This window comes from Neltuma alba, unplaced genomic scaffold (genome assembly GCF_004799145.2).
Source record: "Neltuma alba isolate B1F8T4 unplaced genomic scaffold, ASM479914v2 tig00004897_pilon, whole genome shotgun sequence".
Classification (NCBI taxonomy): Eukaryota; Viridiplantae; Streptophyta; class Magnoliopsida; order Fabales; family Fabaceae; genus Neltuma; species Neltuma alba.
Window position 1 is genome coordinate 80,731 of NW_021633900.1, and position 23,544 is coordinate 104,274.

The window sequence follows — 23,544 nt, forward strand, 5'->3', positions numbered from 1 at the left end:
GGTTAGTACTGAACTTTATTTAACTGGTCAGGTTTTACTCTTTTGCTCTACCAAATCTTTGTTTACCCGTGCGTACAGAAAGTTTGTGGACCTGTGAGACTTAATCACATTTCAGGGGTTAGCTTTCTCTTTCATGCGACAGATTCAGTATTTTCATTCTTGGTTTTTTTTTTTTAAGTTGTACTGTTGTTTTTTGGGTACCATGTGCAGGCTACATCCATACCTCTCTTGCAAAGTTATCCTTTCATAGCATTGTTATCTGGCTTCCCACTGCGCCTGTTGATAACTATTGCTTCTGTCCTTAAGTTTTGTCTCTCTGTAAGTGCAATTGTTTTTTGATCTACGATGATATTTTTGAGGAATTAAGGTGAAGTAAAATGCCCATTGGCCGGCATAGAGTCCTTTTCATAGGTATTTTCTGTTTGTAAAATTATTTCTTGCACTGTGTTTGGTTCGGGGTTTTTAGAGGGGAGGGGTTATATTCGTTTGGCTCAAAAAATTTCCTTTGACTAACATTTTTCAATGGAGAGGAGAGGAGTGTTTGGTTAGACCATTTTCAATGGAAAGGGGAGCTCCACTCCCCTCCAAAAGTGGGGTTTTTCGGAGAGGAGGCTTTTAATTGTAACATTTTTAGACTCTGCGCTCCTTGTAATAATAGCAAATTCCTAAATTGCCCTTAAAATCTCTTCACTCTCCTCTGTTGAACCAAACACACCGTTGGGAAATGTAAACAACACAACATATATTTTACTGCATCAAAAACTCATGTCAAAGACTAATTAGGCATGTCAATACTTAAAGCCCAGTGTAATGCAGGAAAACTGACTTCAATTTCATTTGCTTGTATTTTTTTTTTTTAACAATTATTTTAAAGATGGAAGACTGGTCTCACTAAAATTGAGGACTAAGTTTGACAAAAAGGAATTCAGTGGGGCTAACGGTGCAATTAACCCCATAAATTTTGATCATGCCAAAAACAGAACACTGCCTCCAGGACATAAACCTACATACACATGAGCTTGCCTGATTGTAAGTTTTCTTTCCCAGGTAACTATTATTACTGGTTTATTCCTTCTACAAAACAGAGCAGTGGTAAAAATTCTTAGTTCAGTTCATTGTTTATTATTATTATTATTTTGTCTAGTTGTGGGATTTTCAGGTCTGAGTTGGGCTAACATGTCATGCTTCATATGAAAAACAGGAACAGCACCAAAGGGGAGCAGCTAATGGTATTGCTATGACTGGTATGTCAATTTTCAAAGCAATTGGCCCTGCTGGAGGTGGTGCAGTGTAAGATTACTTTCAATTTACCTGTTTAGTTTCTTATACGACTCATCAAATTTAGTGAAAATTTGTCAACAAAGGTTCACTCTGGATCAATACCAATCTGTGATTTGTGATCCTTTGTCCGTAGGCATTTACCAAGTCCCCTTTTCTATTAAGCAAAGGGAAAAAAAATTGTATAGTGTGGATCGCTTAGATGTTTTCATTTGTCATCTGAGACTATGAAGATCATTTTAACTCCACAAGTCTAGATTTAGTTTTCATATATTTCTGAAGCTGATGTACTTATTTTGTCAACAAGACTCAGCTAATTACTCCTTCGATCCTTAATATAGGACTCAATTGTTGAGTTGGTTTTGGTCCTAAATATAAGATCTATTTATCATATTTATCAATTTTTTCTAAATTATCCCTATGGACACTCCTTCAACCATAACTAAGTAGAAGAGGGAGAGAGGGTATTAAGAAAGATGATTATGGTATTTTAAGAAAAATGTGTCACATTTCTTATAGTTAACTAACTTACCTAATTTTCTTAATCTAATCAAATTAGTTAAATGGATCTTATATTAAGGACCGGAGGAGTAAAATATATTTTCCCAAATAAAAATTATTCGAGTGAGATTCCATTATTGGTTTTCTTTTTAATATGTAACATACTTATCTCACATGAACACATTGAGTAACTATTTTTTTTTTTTCACACGTATATAATATTTTGAAATTAACCTGCGATTCACTAATTATGATCTTGGTCTAATGCAGATTAACTTGGTCGCAAAAGCGGTTAGATGCTTCTTTCCTTCCAGGTACAAAGCTCAGGTTATTTGTGTGTTCTAGATTCTGTTTCATGTACTATTCGGAAGGGTGGCAAAGAAAATTGACGAACTTGCAAGCAACACATACATACGTATATTTTGTTGGGGCATTAGAACTAATATTGTCAAATTTTGGGAGATCACTAATATATGTTAAACATGTGAAACCTAGGAGTTACAATATTGGTCTATCTTTGTTGACAAGGCTCTCTAATGGGGCTACGGGCTATGCTTTCATATGATTATGCTTATTTATCGAAAATGGGTCAACTCCAAACTTAAAAACTATGTCATGATGCCTTAAATTATAAGAGATGGTCATCTATGAACACACATTCAGATATGTCAATTCTTATGCTCACAACACGGATGTGAAGTTCCAAACACTGCACGCTTCTTCCTTTGGCTGCAGCAATTTATTGTTGGCTGATATGCTTAATATTTAGTTTACTCCTCTATATGGATCATGCCATTATTCTTGTATTGAAAAAAAAAAAAGGTTAAAAATGTAGCTTTGGTCTTCTAACTTTAAATAAGATTTTAGTTTAGTTGCTTAATTTTGTGAAGTATATTTTCAGTTCTCTAACCCTAACACTGCTATTTTGAAAATAAACTTAGCATGTTAGTATTTGAAGAGTTAAAGGACTAACTAAAAAAAAATAAAACAAAGGATGCCCATTCCTTACACAACAACGACAAGCTTTATTCCACTAGGTGAGGTGGGTTACATGAATAGCAGGACACCATTATACTCTATCAATCACCAAGTCTTTAGATATGTTGTTGACGAGGAGGTTATGTTTAATGACTTGATTGAGCATTCTCCTTAGTCTTTCTCTGTCTTTTTTTATAGGACTCTAAACTGTTTGATCTACTCTTATTGTCGATCCCTTTAACAGCCTTCGTTGCATTGCACATGCCCAAACCACTTCAAGTGATGTTCAACAATTTTCTCTTTGATAGGCACTATATCTACTCTTATTCTGATATTTTCATTTTAAATCTTATCTTTTTTTGTATGACCACATATCCATCTCAATATCCTCATTTCTGTTACCCTAACTTTATACTTTTGTTTTTCCTTTATCGCCTAACATTCACTATCATACAACATAATTGGTCTTATAGCAGTCTGATAAAATTTTTCCTGAAGTTTCTCACATACCTTTTTATTACAAATAACTCTGGTGGTCTTTCTCTACTTTAACTATCCAGCTTGTATTCCATAAGAAACGTTTCTACCAATTTCACCATCCTAATGTATGATAGATCCTAGATATTTGAACTTTGGGACTTGATGAATGATTTGCTCTCCCATCTTCACCACAAATCACCATTGACTTGCCTCACCCAAAATTGCAATGCATATATTCTGTTTTACTTGTTCTTAAGCAAAAATCTTTCAACTCCAAGATCTAACTCCATAACTTCAATCTAGAGTTAATCTCTTTTCTTGATACAACCATGAGAGCTATGTTATCCGTGAAAAGCATGCACTTAGGAATTTTTTCTTGAATAAGCTTAGTTAGAATGTCTAGAACAATATTAAACAAGTAAAGGCTGGAGAAAGATCCCTGTTGTTGCCTAATCTTAATTGGGTAGTCCTTTGTCTCACAAAGCATTCTTACACTAGTGATTACCCTCTTATGCATATCTTGTATGGTTTTAATATATGCAACCCACACACTTTTCTTTTCCAAAGCTTTCCAAGGTACTTCTCTTGACACCCAATCCTAAGTCTTTTTCAAGTTAATAAAAACCATATGTAAATTCCTTTCTTTACTTGTATGTCTTTTTATTAACTTTTTTTAGTAAATAAATTGCTTCTACTTAGGATCTCCCCGCCATAAATTCAAATCGGTTCTCAAAAATAGAATTCTCTCATCTCTTCAATTACTTTTTCCCACAACTTCATCATATAGCTTATAAGTTTTATCCCTCCTACAGTTTTGAATATCTCTTTTATTCTTGCAAATAGGAACTAAAGGGATTTTCCTCTATTTGTCCAAATTCTTAGAAAGTAAAATTTTATTAAAAAGCTTAGTTAACCATAACCTACCCTCCTCTCCTAAATATTTCCGAATTTCAATAGGAATACTGTAAAGTCCAATGCTTTGCTATTACCGATTTTCTTAAGAGTTACCTTAATCTCTCCGATGTAGATCCTGCGGTAAAAAGTCAAATTCCGATCATCTTCGCTAATTAGCAAGTCTTCTAAGTTCCAAGTTGCACATTCACTTCCCTCATTAAATAGCTTGTAAAAGTAACCCTCTCATCTATCCTTAAAATTTTCATCATTCTTTGTCCTTTATACACCTCACTTGGTCTAAATCTTCCTCTTTTTTTTTTTCTCTCCTATGTTTCGCAATATTGTAAATATTTTTTCCCACCTTTGTTTCTAAGTCCTCATAAAACTCTTTGTGCATTTTAGAACGTGCTTTACTCACTGCTTTCTTCGTCTCTCTTTTAGCCAAATGGTACTTTTTCCAATTTTTTATATTATTAGACTAATGTATGGTCTTAAAACAATTTTTTTCTCTAACTTTCTCCTGTACAATCTTATCTTACCACTAAGCCTCGTTATCTCTCTAACTATGACTTTTGGATTCTTCCAAAATTGTTTTAGCAAGCTTACGAACCCTCGTAGCCATCTCCTACCATATGATGTTAGCATTTCCTTACAACTTCCAGATCCCTTCTGCTAAAAAAGTCCTTTTGAAAAACTCTGGCTTCACATCCTTTAACTGTCACCACCTGACCCTAAGATTAACTACTTAATGATACTTTTATCTGATACTCTTAAAACATATATAAAGAATAAGCACCCTATGTTGGGTAGTCACGCTCCAAGGATCATTTTACAATTAGTGCAAATTCTTCCGTCCAAATTCTTCACTTTAAAAAAAATCAATATGTGAGTTTGAAACTCTACTTTTGTAAGTAATTAAATGCCCCTCTTGCTTCTTAAAACTAATGTTGACGATTTTGATATTGTAAGCAAGAGAAAAGTCAAGAAACTTTAAAAAAAATCAATATGTGATTTTGAGGCTTTACTTTTGTAAGTAATTAAATGCTCCTCTTGCTTCTTAAAACAAATGTTGATGATCTTGAGATTGTATGCAAGAAAAAAGTCAAGAATATTTTGTTCTCCATTGTTAAGCTTCTCAAAACCGAAACCACCATGAGTCCTAGCATATTATCCTGTTTCTTTACTGACATGTCCATTAAGGTCCCCACTAATAAAAATCTTTTCTTCAAGTGGTATGCTTTAAACCAACCCTTGAACATCTTTCCAAAACTTATCTGCTTCTGTCCCAACCTAAGGTAAAAATCTTTTCTTCAAGTGGCATGCTTTAAACCAACCCTTGAACATCTTTCCAAAACTTATCTGCTTCTGTCCCAACCTAAGGTGCATAAGTGCTGATATATTGATAGTATTATTTCTAGCAATCAATCTTAAAGATGTTATTATGTCATCAAACCTTTTTAACTTCTACCACATTTTTCTTCCAAACTCTATCAATGATGATACCAACACCATTTCTTGTACTCATTTTCCTTGTGTATCAAAGTTTATACTCTCCAAATTTCTTAGAAACTCCTCCAACCCATTTAGTTTCTTGGAGGCACAAGATCTTAATCCTTCTATCCCTCATAACTCCTTCTATCTCCATAGATTTCTCATTCAGGCTTGGGATTGGCTACACTACATAGGCGAAGTTAATGCCCATCCCTTACGTTCCATATAATTACTTATAGTACTGTAAGCTCACTAACTTTGGCACATTTAACTGCAGGTTCCCATATGGTATTTTTTGTACTGAACCTAGTAGAAGTACTTGGACTGCTAATGATGTTCAAACCATTCCTGGCTGAGAAAAAGAAAAGCCCATCAGAACAGTTGCTGTAATATCAGTAATGCCATGTTGCCGTTGAAGCCTGAAGGGATGAATGAAACCATTAAGGCCAGTGAAGCCAGAATAGAGTGAGAAAGAGAGAGAGAAAAACAGAGAAGGGGAAAGAACAAGGCCTATGTGCTTTCTTGTGTTACAAGTATGTTGAATCAAATCTATTGTCGTCTGTTTAATGGCTGTTTATTATATTATGTATGTTTTGGTCAATTGTTGTTGAAACATCCTGCTCAAAAATTTTGAATGGAATTTATGAATCTCAAGTTGGCGATGTGCTTGTTATAGGCGAAGGCTACGTTTAGTAGCACATTAGAATCAAAAGTAAGTTTGTTTGATATGTAGATGGAATATTGATATTTGATATAATTCTATTTGAAATATATATATATTCAGAATATAAAAAGGTCAAACTGCCATTTTCAAAATTTAGAAGAAAAAAATCATCGTCAAGAACCTCAATTGTTGAAGATCCTCTGGAGATCCTCTATCACTAACTGTCCAAAGCCATAGATGATTGAAAAGAAATTAACAATAGAATTTAAACCAACAACTCATAAATTATATTCCTTTCAATCCTATATGATATATAAGATGTAAGTAATCAAGTTAATAGATAAAAAAGTCAATTAAAATTAGTTAAATGTTATAAATGTATAAGAAATGTAATTTTTTAGAATATATGTTTATTTATGAGAAGAGCGAGTGAAAGGGAGAATAAGTGAAAAAAGATATGTAAAAACATAGAAATAGGATTATTAATATAGAGACATATAATCAATAAAGATAAAAATAGAAATAGTGAATTAAAATTTTAGATATGTATTAAAAAAGTAACTTAGATTACCCTGTCTAAATCTAAAATATTATACCAAAGTTAGTGAAAGTAAAAGGATGGTCTTTGACCAACACTATAGTTAAGTTTAACAGAATGGGCTAGTCTCTCATAATATAATAAATTAATGTTTGAATTCCTACTAAGAGGGTATTTTCATTTACTACTAGACAGTGTCTCGAACAACATTATCTCCAATAGAAAAATACATATCCTTAGAAAAATGATGGCATTTGGGTTATGGGCATTCAAATGAAAATGGATAGAAGTTGCCAGGTCAAAAGGATATGGTTGTTAGGTTACCTACAGTTGAATCTTGAGTTTTGTGAAGGATGTATTATGGGCAAGAAACTACAATATCTGTTTCTGATAATTGTCTTCGGTTAGTTAGTGTATGCTAACTCATATGGGTCCATGGATATAGAATCTCCTATAGAATCTCCTAGGGGAACTTAGTATTTCTTTGTTGTTGATGATTATTACATTTGCATGAATTAGGTTTATTTCTTGAAATCTCAATCTTAAACTTGAACCTATTTCAGGAAATTTAAGGTCATGGTACAAATAAATCCCCTGTGAAAAAACAGTTAATGCCAATTAAATCTCTAAAATTATGGATAGATGTTAAGGGATTAGTATAACTTCTTACCCATGTCAAAAATAAAAAAGACTGATCATCATATCACCATCAGTAGTGGTAGCACTGCTAACTATATAGAGACCAGAGGAGCATATAGAGTGTTGAACTCATAACCCTCACATTTGAAAGAGAGTTTAAGAGAGTACTCCCTCTTATCCTAGTTGTAATAACTAATCAAATCATGTAAATCAGAATGTAAAAGATATAATGTTCTCCTAATACTCTTCCGGTCCTTGATATAAGACCTATTTAACTAATTTGATTAAATTAAGGAAGTTAGGTAAATTAGTTAATTATAAGAAAAGTGACACATTTTTCCTAAAACACCATAATCATCTTTCTTAATACCCCATCTCCCTCTTCTACTTGATTATGGTTGAAGGAGTATTCATAGGAGTAATTTAGAGAAAATTAATAAATATGAGAAATGAGTCTTATATTTAGGATCAAAACCAACTCAAGAATTTAGTTCTATATTAAGGACCAGAGGAGTATATTCTTATTGATGAAAATGATGGGTGTGAGAGAGAACCAATGGGAAAATATATGAAAAATAACTAATGAGAAAATACTCCCAATTCAAAAAGTTGGTTAAAATTAGTTAAATACAATAAATATGTAAAAAAAATACAACTTATTTTTTTTTAAAACACTCTTATTTATAGAGAGGATAAGTAGGAGGAGAAATGAGAGGAAACTGAGATGAGAGAGAATAAGTTAAAAAATATGAAAATTAATTAGGCTTAAAAATGAAAGAAAAAACACATCGTAGCTTATATAGAAGAAACCAAACCCTTTCAAAAATTTGATGTTTATATTTTATCGTGAGGCATTACATGAGGGGGAATAAAGTGAGAAAAAGAAAATGAGAGGATGTGTGTTTAATTAGGAGTAAAAATGAAAAAGAAAATTTAGACAAATACAAATTGTTATTTTATATATAAGTCCAACATTATGTGAAAAAATATTACTTGTATATATGATGGAAGAGAGTATGGAAAATGATATAAAAATTTAAAAATTGTAATATTTCAATTTAGGCATCTAAGAAGTTAAAATCTTAGGGGAAGAAATAGTGCATGATTTGATATTTTGAAAATTTAATTAAATAACTAAAATGCTCTTAGTATTTAGATTTTTTTTTAAAAAAATCTATCAAACTTCTCATTAGTTGTTCAACACTTGTTGTTATCAATTCACAACTTGTTAATAAATTTTTTGATATGAGGGTATTTTTTGTTATTTAACTCTATTTACAAAATATCAGGTGATGCATTACTTTTTCTCATAGGATTTTGACCTCTTAGATACCTGAATTGGAATATTATAATTTTTAACTTTATTTCCAATGTTTTTTATTGTCTAAATATTCAAGAATTAAGACCATTCTAATACTTTTTTTTGCAATGCATAAATTAAACCAATAATTAAGATAAACATGAAAATTAAAATTTTTATAAACACATGGAAATTCATTGTCCCCGAATTTTAAAAAAAAAAAGTTTCAACGAACTTGATTGGATCGTAAGTTCTGGTTTCATTGTTGCATTATTATATCTACCACCCATTTATTCATTAGTTACTCTCTTTTTTTTTTTACTACAAAAGAGGGATACTGCCCAAATAAGAAAAGACTAAATCATGAAGAATCATGTTCCAAAGACTCTTTACAAACCAGCGTCCTCAAATGTGACAGACAAGCATCCAGTAAAAAAGTTCTAGACAATTTCTCTTTGGCTAAAGCATCAGCAAGTTAGTTTTGTCCTCTTGAAATGGCATGTATTTTCAAGTCCCATGAATATTCGATTAATCTCTGAATCTGGAGATATTAGTCGCCTTTTTCAACCTGACGGAAAAAGGAGGTTCCTTTTTTGGGCCAGCTTTCATTATTAGGCCGTACACTCACCAAATCTGGAATCTCAACTAATGGGCCCGCAAATCAAGTCGCTGATGCTTTGGCAATAGAGGGGCCTATCAAGATCTTTTATTATGAATTCTTGTCTGGTTCATTTGCAGACTTTAGTAGAGAAAGAGTCTTTGGGATTTGTTTTCCCTTTTATTTAGTTCTTTTGTAGATTGGGCGCTGTCCTTTTTTGTATGGGAAAAAAAAGCCAAGAATCATTGAGCTTTTGTCTTTTGAGTTGCCATTTCTTAGTTTAATGTTAGAAAAAATCATTAAAAAAAGACCATTAAAATTAAAAAAAAATTATAAATAGAAACCCTTATAATATTAATATAAGTTTTGACAATAATATTATAAGTTTTAACAATAATTTTTATAAAGAGTCATTGTATGTAAATTTTTTAATTTTGGTAGTCTTTTTTTATGATTTTTCTTAACCTTATTTATAAGTTGTTCGTAATCAAAACCTGAACATTAAAAAATATATTAAACAGATAACTTTTTTATATTTATTCTTATTAAAGAAATAGTATTAAAAATATGTATTATATTTTCTTCACCTATATATTTTATTCTTCTTTGTATTTATTAAATTAATAGGATTAAAATTTAAAAAAAAACTCATTAATTGTCCTACAAGTTACTCATATTTAGGAGAAAAAAATTTTCTCAACAAGTAACTTATAAATAAAAATAAAGTAGTATTATTGACCAATCCTATTTTCATCTTCAAGTGCTTCAAAGCTAAGAAGCCTAAGATAAAAGAATAAGTGAAGACAAAATTTCAAAAAATATATATTTAATATAGATACACGTAATTATTTTATTTAAAGAGATACTCCTCCGGTCCTTAATATAGGACCTAATTTTTGAGTTGGTTTTGATCCTAAATATAATATCCATTTTTCATATTTATCCATTTTCTCTAAATTACCTCTATAGATACTCCTTCAACCATAATTAAGTAAAAGAGGGAGAGGGGTATTAAGAAAGATGATTATGGTGTTTTAGGAAAAATGTGTCACTTTTCTTATAATTAACTAACTTACCTAACTTTCTTAATCTAATCAAATTAGTTAAATGGATCGTATATTAAGGTCAGAAGAGCATATACTAACGATGTGATACCGATATTAAAGACCGGAAGAGTATGTACTAACGATACCGATATTACAGATAACATCGAGAACACAAGCTTTCGTTTTTTTATGTCAATAATTCTGAAGGTCATTTTATCAAAATTCGCTGAAGTTACAAAGTGACAAAATATGTACGACGCATACATAATTTAAAAAATAAAAAATCAAAACTTGTGGGCCACAGCCCTCGTAGTCCACATCACCACCTGGCCACTTCCCATTTAGTAGAGGGAGTAAAAAACATGAAGGAAAACGTGCGTATAAATGCCCTGCTCCCTTCTATCTTTATAGTCCTTCGGCTTTTTCGTCCAAAACTATACTGTTCTTGGATGCAAATATTGAGGCTGAATATTTTTCTTTAAAAAAAAAATCTAGTATGCTCAAATATTTTTTTCGATAATACTTATCATATTAAAATGATTTTTAGTGTACTCAACAATTTAAACTCTTAGTATTTTGCTGGTTTTTCGTCTCTTTGCTAGAAAATCTGTCAAAAATAAAATACTCCCTCCAAGTTATGCTGCGCTCTTGCTATTTTTTCTTTCATCATTAAATGATGATAAACATTCTCAATATATTAAGTTTAATCTATGAAATAACTATAATTGTCAAAAAAATTATTCCTTCGATCCTTAATGTAGACCTACTTATTGAGTTCATGTTACTCCTAAATGTAAGATTTATTATTCATATTTATTATTTTTTCTAAATTATTTTTATTGATATTCTATCAATCATAATCAAATATGATGAGAGTATTATTTAAAACTAATAATTTTAGAGTTAAACATACTTTTCAAATTTAAAAGATTAAATTAAAATTTTCAATGAAATCAAAAGGCTAAATGCATGCTTTTGGCTTTTCTTGGTAATACTAATATCTTATACTCTTCTAGTTTTAAATATAAGATTTATTTTATTATATAATTTATATCATAAAATGAGACTTATATTTAGAATTGGAGGGGTACTATTTTCCTTCATGGTTGGATAGTATTTTTTTTAAAAAAATATTACTATCTTCGGTCCTTAATATAAGACCCTGTTCGATTTTTATTTTGATTCTAAATATAACACCTCAATCTACTTTGTCTCTCATATTTATACATTTTTTTTTCAAAGTAGTCCTTCTAACAATGATAGTTCTAGTCAATACACTTGATTAGTAAGGATATTTTAGGAAAGACAATACCTATTTAGGATAAATAACTAACTTACTTACTTTTTTAATCTCTTTAAATTAATTAACTAACTTTTATAATTAAGATCGGAAGTAGTATTGTCTAATTTAATTTATTATATCTGTTGAGATCAACTTGCATTGAATGTTCAGGGTATGGACAGGATGGCTGCATGGCCCATAGGTTAGAGACCCTACACGATTCTTCTTCTACTATCTCCCTCCCCTCCACCGATTTGCATAAAAATAAAATAATTAAATTTATTTCTCTAATTTTATTTATAAAATATAAAAAAATTATTTAATAGTTACATTATTAATTTTGTTTCATATAAATATATGATATAATCTTTCATTTATTATTCTGTAAATTTCAATCCCATGAATATAATACATATTAAATAAGAATAAAATTTAAAAATTTTAAACTACAATTAATAAGATTTAAAGTTTTCTTAGTTTAGATGAAACTTGTTAGGAATTACTTATAAATAGTATAAAATATATATAAATTAAAAAGTTAAACATCATAAATATGTAAAAAAATAAAATTATTTTTAAAAAATATTTTTTATTTATTAAAATGGAGCTAGCTAATAATGAGGGAAAATTTCTTGTGCGTGAGACACGAGGGACTAGTTGATGTGACTGTTGCAGTTTGGCCACAAGCACCATGTCTCTTTAACTTTTCAAATTACTCTAATATAAGATTTAATTATTGAATTGATTTTAATCCTAAATAAAAGATTTATTTTTTATATTTATTAATTTTTTTAAATTATTTCTATGAATATTCCCTCAACCATAATCAAGTAAAAAAAAAAGATATTAAAAAAGATGATTATGGTGTTTTAAGAAAAACATGTTATATTTTTAATAATTAACTAACTTAACTAATTTTGTTAATCTAATCAAATTAGTTAAATAGGTCTTATATTAAATATCAGAAGAATATTATGTTAACCTAAGGTACATTTTTTTTAATATTTGTGTCAAATTTTATTTTAGTCTGTTAAATTTGAATAAAGTGCATTCAATGTTAACATTGATAGTTTTATGCAATAAAAAATGCTGACTCATCAGATTTAAGTGATAATAGTGTTTTATCTTCTCAATATAATATTTTGATATTTAGCATTTTCCAAGAGATGTCCTGATGAAACTAACTTGATTAATATTGAAGGACAAAATTCACTCTATAAATTAAAAACTAAAATAAACTTATGCAAACGAAAATAACTAAATGTTTATTTTAATTTCAGTCAAAAAAGTATTTCTTTTATTATTACTACTACTACTACTTCCTACCTCATTTTTATACGCAACAACTATTATCATCTTCTTGTTCTTTAATGTTCTAAGGGTTATATTTTAATATAATATCTCTCCATCACACATTCTCTTCATTTTATAATTCTTTTTATTATAATACTACCTTCGATCCTAATTAGAAGAACTAGTTGACTAATTTGAGAAGATTAAGAAAAGAAGTTAAGTTAGTTATTTGTAATAAATAGGTGTTGTCTTTCCTAAAATATTCTTGCTAATCAAATGGATTGGCTAGGACTACTATTATTAGAAGGACTCCTTAGAAGAAAAAAAGATAAATATAAGAGACAAAGTGGATTGGGGTCTTATATTTAGGATCAAAATAAAACTCAAACAAGATCTTATATTAAGAACTGAAGGTAGTAATTTTTATTTCCTTTCTTATGCTTCTTCCATAAATAAGCGTATTGTGACAAAAACACTTTTAACTTTTACATATTTATTATCTTTAACTAATTTTAATTTAACCAACCTATTAAGTTACGTAATTTAGTTTAAAATTGTTTATAAAAAGTGAGGGTGGGAATATTATTAATAGCAGCAGCAGCATGACTACTGTTGTCATTCTTACTTCTTACTCCTCATGTTTTTAGTATAAGACTTATTTAACTAATTTGATTAAATTAAAAAAATTAATTTAGTTAATTATAATATATATAATATGTTTTTCTTAAAACACCTTAGTCATCTTTCTTAAATCCCCTATCTCTCTCATACTTGATTATAACTAACGAAATATCAATAAAAATGATTTTAAAAAAAATTAATAAATATAAAAAATATATTTTATATTTAGGACTGCAATAACTCCACAGTAAGTTTTTATACTAGGAAGAGTACATTGTGCTATTATTTCTCATTTGCAAATGACAAACGTATGAATGGGGACGAAGAGCCGCGCCTTCATTTGGTTGCCTACGTGGTCTGCGCCTCGGCTGCACTAGCCTTTCCATTTGTGCTGGGGCCAAAAGAAACAAAAGGGGAAAAAATATGCAAAGTTGGGTTTTTACTTGAAAAGCAGCAGAAAGCTCTCACTTTTGATCAGTGTCTCTGGTTCTATTTTCTTGGTATTGTGCTTTCTGAAGCAGAAACATAGCAGAAGGGTTCACAAAGGAGAATGTCCAGAGAAACGAACATGGCGGGGCGATAACAATAAAAGGCAGCCATTGTTGAAGAATCGGTACCATGAGAATTGCCCAGGATTTAAGGTGGATCAACACAAGGAAATGCAACGAGGCTTACCAGTAAAGTAGCTTCTGAATGTATGGATGGTGACTCTGTGCACTGGCAAGTATTATCAAATTTGGTTTTCTTATATATGTTATTTCTGGAAGTCAAGTATTTTTTGTCAAGTTTAAAGAATCAACTTTTGACGAGCTTCTTGTTTTGGAGTTCTTCTCTCATTTCGACCTATTTTGATTGATGAGTTTGCTGAAGCTACCATATTAAACCATTACTGTAGATTAATGAGCTAAGTTGCCTCCGTTTGATTCGTTCATTCACTTCAAAGGAGAACGAAGCAACGTACTCTGGTCTCCCTTTCCATAGATAACCCTGGACTCCATCACATTGATGAAAAAGTTAGTTAGTTAAAGATAATAAATATGGAGAAATTAAAAGTTCTTTTTTCAAAATATTCTTATTCATGGGAAAAAGAGAATATAAGAAAGAAAATAAAAAAAATTATTATAATAAAGAAAATTATGAAAGAGAGAGAATGTGAATGGAGAGAGATGATAGTATAAAAAATGAAACAATAAATATATTGGGTATTAAAATAAATAATTAATAGGAACAAAACAGAAAATTTTCTACAAAAATTTAAAACAATTTGCAAATGTTGCCTATATTTAGAAATAAAAAGGAGATGATAGTTGTAGTTTATAAAAAAAGATAGAGGGAATATTATTTTTTTTTGCCTGATAATAAAAAGTTTAGGTGAGTCCAGTAAGACAACTTACAAATGTTGCCTATATTTAGAAACAAGAAGGAGATTGTAGTTTATAAAAAAGGACAGGGAATTTTCTTTTTTTGCCTACTAATAAAATGTTTACATGAGTCCAATAAGACAACTTGCAAATATTACTTATATTTAGAAACAAGAGAGAAATAATAGTTGTAGTTTACCAAAAAAGACAAAGGGAATATTATTTTTTTTGCCTGATAATAAAAAGTTTGGGGGAGTCCAGAGCTAGAGTATGCCTCCAACAAGGTTCTCATATCAGTAGTTAGATTCAAACTCACAATCTTGTAGCCTATGAACTGACTCCATACCAACTGAATCGGCTCTTGTTTCGCATCGCAATGTATTGTTTTGTTTCTTTATGTTCAAGATATCCTTCCAAACTATTTGCTTGAAATTTTAGTGCTTTTTTAATTCTTCTTTAAGTTGAAAAGCCCATAATTAGTACTCACTCTGGTTTTATATAAAAGCTTCAAATAACCGAATCATGTTAATGAATTAGCAGTTAAAATTAGTTAAAAATAATAAATAGGTCAGAAACATAATTTTTTTTAAAATTTTCCCTTATTTATTAAAAGAGTAAATAAGAGAGGCAATCAATGAAAAAGTAATGAAAGAGAATATATGAGGATAATATTAATAAAAAGGAGGGAGCACTAAATACAGTTAACTAAAAGTAAAATAGAAAAAAAAGTAATAAATGTTCAAATCAATTAAAAAATGAAACTTATATTTTGGACCAAATGCCTCTTCAAAAGTGAAGTTTATATATAGGATCAGATGAAGTACTTTCTGGTTCTATTTATGAGACATTTCTAGTATGTTTTACATATGTTATAAAAAACTTTAAACTGCATTAACTTTTTGTTAACATCTTTCCAACTTTACTCCTATTTAATATATATACCTTTAAAAAATAATTATCTACACTATAATCAATGAAGTATACAATAATACATTCATGCTAAAAATTTAATGAAATGACTTATAAATAAGACCAAGAAAAAACTTCTTTTGCTGCTTTATAAATAGGACCAAAGGAGTAGTGTATATACATAATTATTGCTCTTCTTTTTTATTTTGGGAAAATCACAAAAAAAAACCGCCAAAAGCCTGAAATAAAAAAATTATGAATAGGGACCCATTACAATATTAGTACAGGTCTTGATAATAATAGTATGGATTGTGATAATAATTTCTGTGAATAAGTTTCTGCGTATAATTTTTCAATTTCGGCACTTTTTTTTCTTCCGATTTTCCCTTTTCTTTTCTATGGAGAAGTCCTCGGTGAATGATTTATTAGTTTTTGAATAGATATCACTTTGGGAATACTTATGTTAATTAAGTTTCAGAGTTACTGGTGATGGGGCGCATGGTCCAATGCCAGACCAGTTGGGTAAAGCCCCGTTTTTGGCAGCCCAATTTTTTTTAAAAAAACATTACAATAAGATTTCAAAGAAAGATTAAAAAATTCCAATAACAATTTAAACAATATATAATAACAAGCTTTAGAATGAAAAATAATAATTTCTAAAATTTGTTTTGTAATTATTTTCTTTTCTTAAGCCTGATTGTAATTCTCTTTTTTTTTTTTTTAACTACTATCAACTCTCATGCCCACAGAAGGTTCGGTCATTTTTTCCCTGCTTTTTTTTACCCAACAAAATATCTAATCTGCTCTTTCTTGCTTTCTACAGTGCTTCCTGTGTCATGTCTCTTCCCATTTCTTTATTTCATGGTAAGTTTTTCGGTTTTGGGTGCATGGATAAGCTACATTATAAATTTGAAATTTTAATATCAACTTTTCAATGTCTACTTTTCTCCTTATATGACCAAAAGTTCAAACAAGAAGAACCTGCAATTCTTAAATTGCCAAGTGATCCATTGTTTGATATACATTGATGCAATTTGTTTTTCTTTTGGATATTCTAGATCAATAATATCAATTACAAATTTTCATGTTTCATTTTCTTTTCATGTAACCAAGTGTGCTAATAGAAGTGCTTCGTCTTTTTTAATGAGCACTACAATTTCTGAAAGGGCCTGCTTGCTTCAAGGTGGGAACAGTAACTAATAAACAGTTGGTTTGATTAATAACCTAAATCAACTCTTTTCCAGTCAATATATTCAATTTTCCTTCTTATGTGGGGCATTTGAATAAATGAATTTGAGTGTCAATTAACTGTTCAATCCTACCTTTTTTTATCCGTAGTCTTTAAAATTAAGAAATTGGTTTTATCCTGTTCTTCTGCTATAGTTGGTGGAAACTTCTGCGTTTGATGGTTGTTCCAATGTCAAAATAATTTTTTTGGGCAAAAAATAGTGAAACTATTCTTTCTCTTTCCTGATTTTTCTCCATTTCCTACAGAACCTATAATAAATCGTTTGTGTGCCAGCAAACAGTCCTTTTATTGCAGTTTTCTCTCCTATTCTTCTAACGTCCGCTCAAATTTGCTCTTTGCTTCTTGAAATTTCCATGAATGGCCTATGAAGGATACACTTGAATCGCGCCAAATGGGAGCTTTTGACTGTAATAACAAATATATACTCCTCCGGTCTTACTGATTTCAGTAAATTAAGTATGTTAGTTAAATGAGTGTGTTTTTTTCCTAAAACATTCTAAGTATCTTCCTTAATTCTTTCTCCTACTTGATTATTAATTATTGTTAAAGGAATGTCAATTGGATTAATTTGGGAAAAAATTGATAAATATGTTAAATAAATCTTACATATAGAATCAACATTAACTTTCCAATTAGGTTGTACATTAAGGACCAGAAGAGTACAAGTTAAAAGATCTGGTAGTTAGTACCTTGGTACATACAGAAAACCTTTCCTCCTCAAGTGAGAGACAAACTCCGTTCAGGCTTGCAATAGTTTAACATACCACTTTAATCATGAAAGAGTATTGTTTGCCTTCCGCTTTCTCATCTGTTATGAGACAACTCAAGAAATAAAATCTTTTTTTATTATTGTTTAATGATCATTTATATTGCATAACTTGTAAGAGCAAACATCTAATGCAGAATAGAAGATGGAATATTGATACAAAATTTGCTTGCAGGTAAGAGATTTTGGCATTGCAAAAACGGAGGCAGATATCAGTTCCTATGCTGGTTATGTCGGTAAGGTTCTTTTAGTCCATTCATTCTGTTGAAGTCTATTAGAGGGATTTAGAAGTTCTTAAAACACTTAGCATCATCTTAAACATATTGTAGGATCTTCATACATGTTTGGCAGAGGTTTAACATCAATTCTATGGGGAATATTTGCTGATCGATATGGTCGAAAATATGCTATAGTTATAGCCCTTGTTGCCGTGTAAGCACACCTCCATTAATTTGGAATTATTTGTAGCTCTACTGCAAATAATGGTGAAGACAAAGAGAATACTAGGAGGAATGAAATTGTGGAAAACTTACTCCGGGCATGAATCATGATGAAGCAGCAGATTTGAACACCTAGGAAATGGAAGATTATTTTATGCATCTTGGAACTTTGTTACATTTATTTTGTGTTTTATCTTTTTCTCGCCCTTTAACGTGTACTCCCTCCAAATATCCGTCCACTAATTGTATGTTACTTTTTTTTTTTTTTGCGCATGAAAGACTTGTTGATATCAGTTTATCTTGTTAGTTTCTCTCCAAACTTCATCCCTCCCACCCTTGCATAGTCTCCCACCCCATCCTCTCTATTGTTCTATGTCAATAAGGTTCATTTGGCATTGATTCTTATATGATTTCAGTGTTGTGTTTAACACACTATTTGGCCTTAGCACAACTTTGTGGATGGCTATTGGCGCAAGATTCATTCTTGGAAGCTTAAACGGTTCGCTTGGACCAATAAAGGTACCATTTTTAGATGTATGAGACTACAACCATTTAAAATTGAATGAGTTGATATTTGGGCTATGAAAGGTACACTTTGTCTCTATTTTCTCCTCCAAAGTTCTTATGTGATTGTTAAATGAGTAGTTGTCTCTGAAAGCAGACATATGACAGAGCACCGTACCATTTTAGTGCATAGTTAATGGCAACTGGACATACAAAGGTCATAGTAACTTCATATTTGGCCATATCTGTTAGTTACTTGTTAATGAGCTTAATGCAATGATGATCTTGAAGAAGAAAAACTTGTTGGGGGACTTAAACGAGATACACTGGCTTTGAGAGTCTACAGTAATTGAGATGAAGTGTATCATTCAATGCCTAAAATTTCCAATTCAATTTCCTGGTTTTCATCGAACTGAACCAGCCTTCAATCGGAAGTTTCAATTTGTGTACTTGAAAACTAGTCATTCTGTTGATTTTTATTTTTTTGCTTTAGAAGACTTGTTTCATTTGATTCTAACTCCCACCTACTTATCAACTCTGTCACTAGGCTTATGCTACTGAAGCTTTGCGAGAAGAACACCATGCTCTAGGACTCTCAACTGTTGAGTCCTAGTTTACTTTGGTCTACTATTGATTCTTGGATGCACGTTTTCTTTATGATAATTGGATAGTGTGATCTGGTTTCAGGTTAATTCAGCTTGGGCACAGCTCTAGTCATTGGTCCAGCATTGGGAGGTTATTTGTCTCAGGTACTTTATTCCTTGCCTTGTGCAGCAAACATAAGAAAAGCATAGAAAAGAGCCTCTTTCTTTAGTTCTGGAGTGAATCAAACAAGCGACGGGCATGTTGTCATTCTTCTTTGTTTGCCTGGGAATCTCAATCTATATACAGAGTTCTCAAAGAAGACCCCCTCCTTATCCACAACAAAAAGATTATTCTTTTTGTACTGAGAATGCCATTTAATCTGAATTCCTAATTTATGATGATATTCATTTATCCAAAAACAAATGACCTACAGGTTCCCATACTTCTTGCCCTGCTTTCTATTATCAGCCATGGCGCTTGGTGCATTAGTTTCCTGTATCTGGCTCCAGGTATGTATAGCCATAAATTCTGTGTTTTCATCAATATTGACAATACTTGTAATTGTAAATTATAAGTATGAAGGGTTAGCACAAATAGAACAAGCCCAAGCCCAAACCTGTAAATCCTTAAATCCTCAACGTAAGTATATTAAACTTAGTCATCACAAACTCGCTATTGATGACTTCTTTGAATGTCCCTCTTGGGCTTCCTTTATATCTCTTCTTGGTGCTAAAGCCAACTGCCAACCTACTCAACCTGATTCGCTTGTATTATTATTGCCAAAATTCCTTTTTTTCCCTCCCGCCCTGGTGCTTTTCCATTGACCTCCTCAGGAGATAAATAGCTTTTATTGCATAACATCCTAGCATAAGTCCAAACTGGTTATCAGAAATGCAAGTCTTATTTCTTAATTTATGCTCAGTCATTCTTGTCCATGATTTCATGGTACCGCTCATATGTTTTATTCCATAGTAGTTGATGCAATTCTAAATGTCCCTCTTATTTTTGTATATAGTACTAAAGTGTTTCCTCCCCATTCTTTCGGCATTTTCTTAGATTTTAAAACCCTGTTAAAAAGCATAGTCAGCGAAAGAATTTCCTCCTCTTAAATATTATCATACTTCAATAGGGGTACTGTCAAGTAAAACGGCCTCACCATTGTTCATTGAAAGGCTACCTTCTGATCTGCAGGAAACATTGCACAACCACAATGTCAGTGACAAGTTCAATGAGGATGCAGAAGTCGCAGAAAATGAAATCACAGAAAAGACAGTTCAGAGGAATGAAAACCTCCTCCTGAATTGGCCATTGATGTCTAGCAACCTTGTTTATTGTGTTTTCTGACTGCATAATACTGCTTATTCAGAGGTGTGCTTCTCAAGTATAAATAGCGTTTTGCATTTCATGTAATATGGGTGTTGTTTGGAGTTTCTTGCTTTCTATCTTTTTATCCTTACCTGTATTTATTTATTTTAATCTGAAATCTAGCTGATTGGTGGTAAAAAAAAGAAAAGAAAGAGATTCATCAGAGATAAAACAATTTCCAAGTTTGATTCTTGAAAAATTATGTGATTAATTATCAAGTGACACTTTAAATGATGCTTTCCACATCTTTAATTCTTCAAGAGATATTCTATAGAGTTGAAAGAAATTTTCTCAAGCACTTAAGTGAATCAAAAACTTCATGGTGTATCAAGTTGATAGTGACACCATCTTTTGTGGAGCAAAATGAAGACTTAATCTTTCATCTTGTAGACTATCAGTTAGCACTTATTTACTTCTGCAGGTTTTCTCCTTAGGGGCTGTCAGTCCTCTAAAGCTGGGGGGTTTAGGCTATACAACAGATAATGTTGGTAATGTTCTTTCAATATCAGGTACATCCTTGATGTCTATGAATTTTTGGATAATAGATGTTGTAAAATGTGCTTCCATCCTAACCTTCCTTCCCCAAATATTAATATATTATGTGAACCAATCTTGTTGAGCAATTTTTCTGTTATCATAATTGCCAAAATTAAGGAAGATTCTTTAGAGACATGCAACAATTATGCTGAATAGTTCTGACCTTTGCTCAACTGGTTGGGCTTCAGTCTGTTGGTCTACCAAGTCTTCCTTTATCCATTTTTGGAGGAAGCTCGTGGAACTGTGAGACTAGGTCACATTTCAGCAGTTGGCTTTCTCTTTCATGGAAAAATTACTATGATTCAGCATTTTTGTTGTCTCTTGTTTTTTAAACTGTACTGTTGTTTTTTGGGTACCATATGCAGGCTTTATCCATACGTATCTTGTAAAGTCACCCTTTCATAGCATTGCTATCTGGCTTCACACAGGACCTATTGATAACTATTGCTTCTGTCCTTATATTTTTTCTCTCTGTAAGTACACCTGCTCTTTGATTTTACCAACCACAGTGATAATATTGATGGAGTAAAATGGTGGGCATTGAATCGTTATTATTTGAATTTTCAGTCTGTAAAATTACTTAGCAAAAGTAAACGCAATCTGTGGAATGTCCTACATATAAAAGTATATGCAGTTTGTCTCTGTGTAAGTGCATGGCTTGTTTTTCAGAATGCATTTTGATGGCAAATGACTGATAGATAACTAAAATGGAGGACTAAATTGTAACAATAAAGAAACTAGAGAGGCTAAAGGGGCAATCAAGCCCATAAAATATGAAAATGCTAAAAACAGAACACTGTCTCCTTCACAAAGTCCTATGCACATTATGAACTTGCCTGACTGTAAATTTTGCCATTTTGCCAGGCAACCATTACTACTGGTTTATTCATTCTGCAAAACAAAGCAATGGTAAAATTTTCCTAGTTCAATTCATTATTTTTCTAAAAAAAATTGTGGGATTTTCATGACTGAGTTGGACTAATTTGTCATGTTTTATTTGTAAAAACAGGAACAACACCAAAGGGGAATAGCTAATGGTATTGCTATGATTGGCATGTCAGTTTTCAATGCAGTTGGCCCTGCTGGAGGGGGTGCAGTGTAAGTTTACTTTTCATTTATTTGTTGAACTTGTCACATGACATATCAAATTTAGTGGGAATTTGTTAACAAAGGTTCGCTTTGGATCGATTCTGATAGGTGATATGTAGTCCTTTGTTATTAAGCATCTACCAATTTCTGTGTGTTGCCTTGGGTCTAAAACAACTTATCTAACTTGTATCTATTTTATATGCTTCTTTAATCCTATTTATAAGACAGAGAGAGAAAGCTTGTTTTGGTCATATTCATAAGTCATCTCGTTAAATTTTTAGTATGAATGTATTATTTTGTCCTTTATTTATTATAATATAGATAGTTATTTTTTTAAAAGGTGTATATATTAAATAAAAGAAAAATTGAAAAGTTGTTATATTTTAAAGAAGAATTAATACAATTTAAGGTTTTTTTGTTGTTGTGTGAAACATGTTAGAAGTGTCCTATAAATAAGATCGGAAGAGTATCAAAGAAAAACAATTGGTGCAAAAAGGGAAAAAAAAATTGTAAGTGTAGATTGATTAGAGGTTAATGAGACTTTAAAGATAATTTTAACGTTATGAGTTTGTGCATTTAATTTTCATTACTTATCATAAAGTAGAGAGAAGGTTTTTCTTAGTGATATTTCTAAGTCATCTCATTAAATTTTTAGCATAAATGTACTACTTTGTTTTTTATTTATTATGGTGTAGATAACTATTTTTTAAAAAAGTGTATATATTAAATAAGAGTAAAATTAGAAAGTAGTTATATTTCAATGAAGAGTTAATACAGTTAAAATTTTTTTTAGTATGTATAAAACATGTTGAAAATGTCTTTATGATAGGATCAGAGGAATATGTAGTTTTTCCGGTGAAAACTATTCAAATGAAATTCCATTAATGGGCTACACTTCCTCACATGAACACGTGGATTAATTTTTTTTGTTTTTTGTTTTGTTTTTGCAATGTACAATATTTTAAAGGGTAAAAAGGCATCCAACACTCCAATCTTTCTTTTTTTTTCAGGAGCACCTACCACCCCAATCTTTTTTTCAATATAATTTTATCCACCATCTATTTTTTTTAGTGCAATTTAACCAAGTCCAACGGACCCCTTAATGTCTGTTAAGAAATTTTTTTTTTTTATAAGTC

The 23,544-nt window shown here is 30.9% G+C and overlaps 1 pseudogene; it reads left to right on the forward strand.

The window, feature by feature from the left end:
* The window catches only part of LOC114746095 (protein ZINC INDUCED FACILITATOR-LIKE 1-like), a 65,238-nt pseudogene that overhangs the window by 4,689 nt on the left and 37,005 nt on the right, over positions 1-23,544 (forward strand).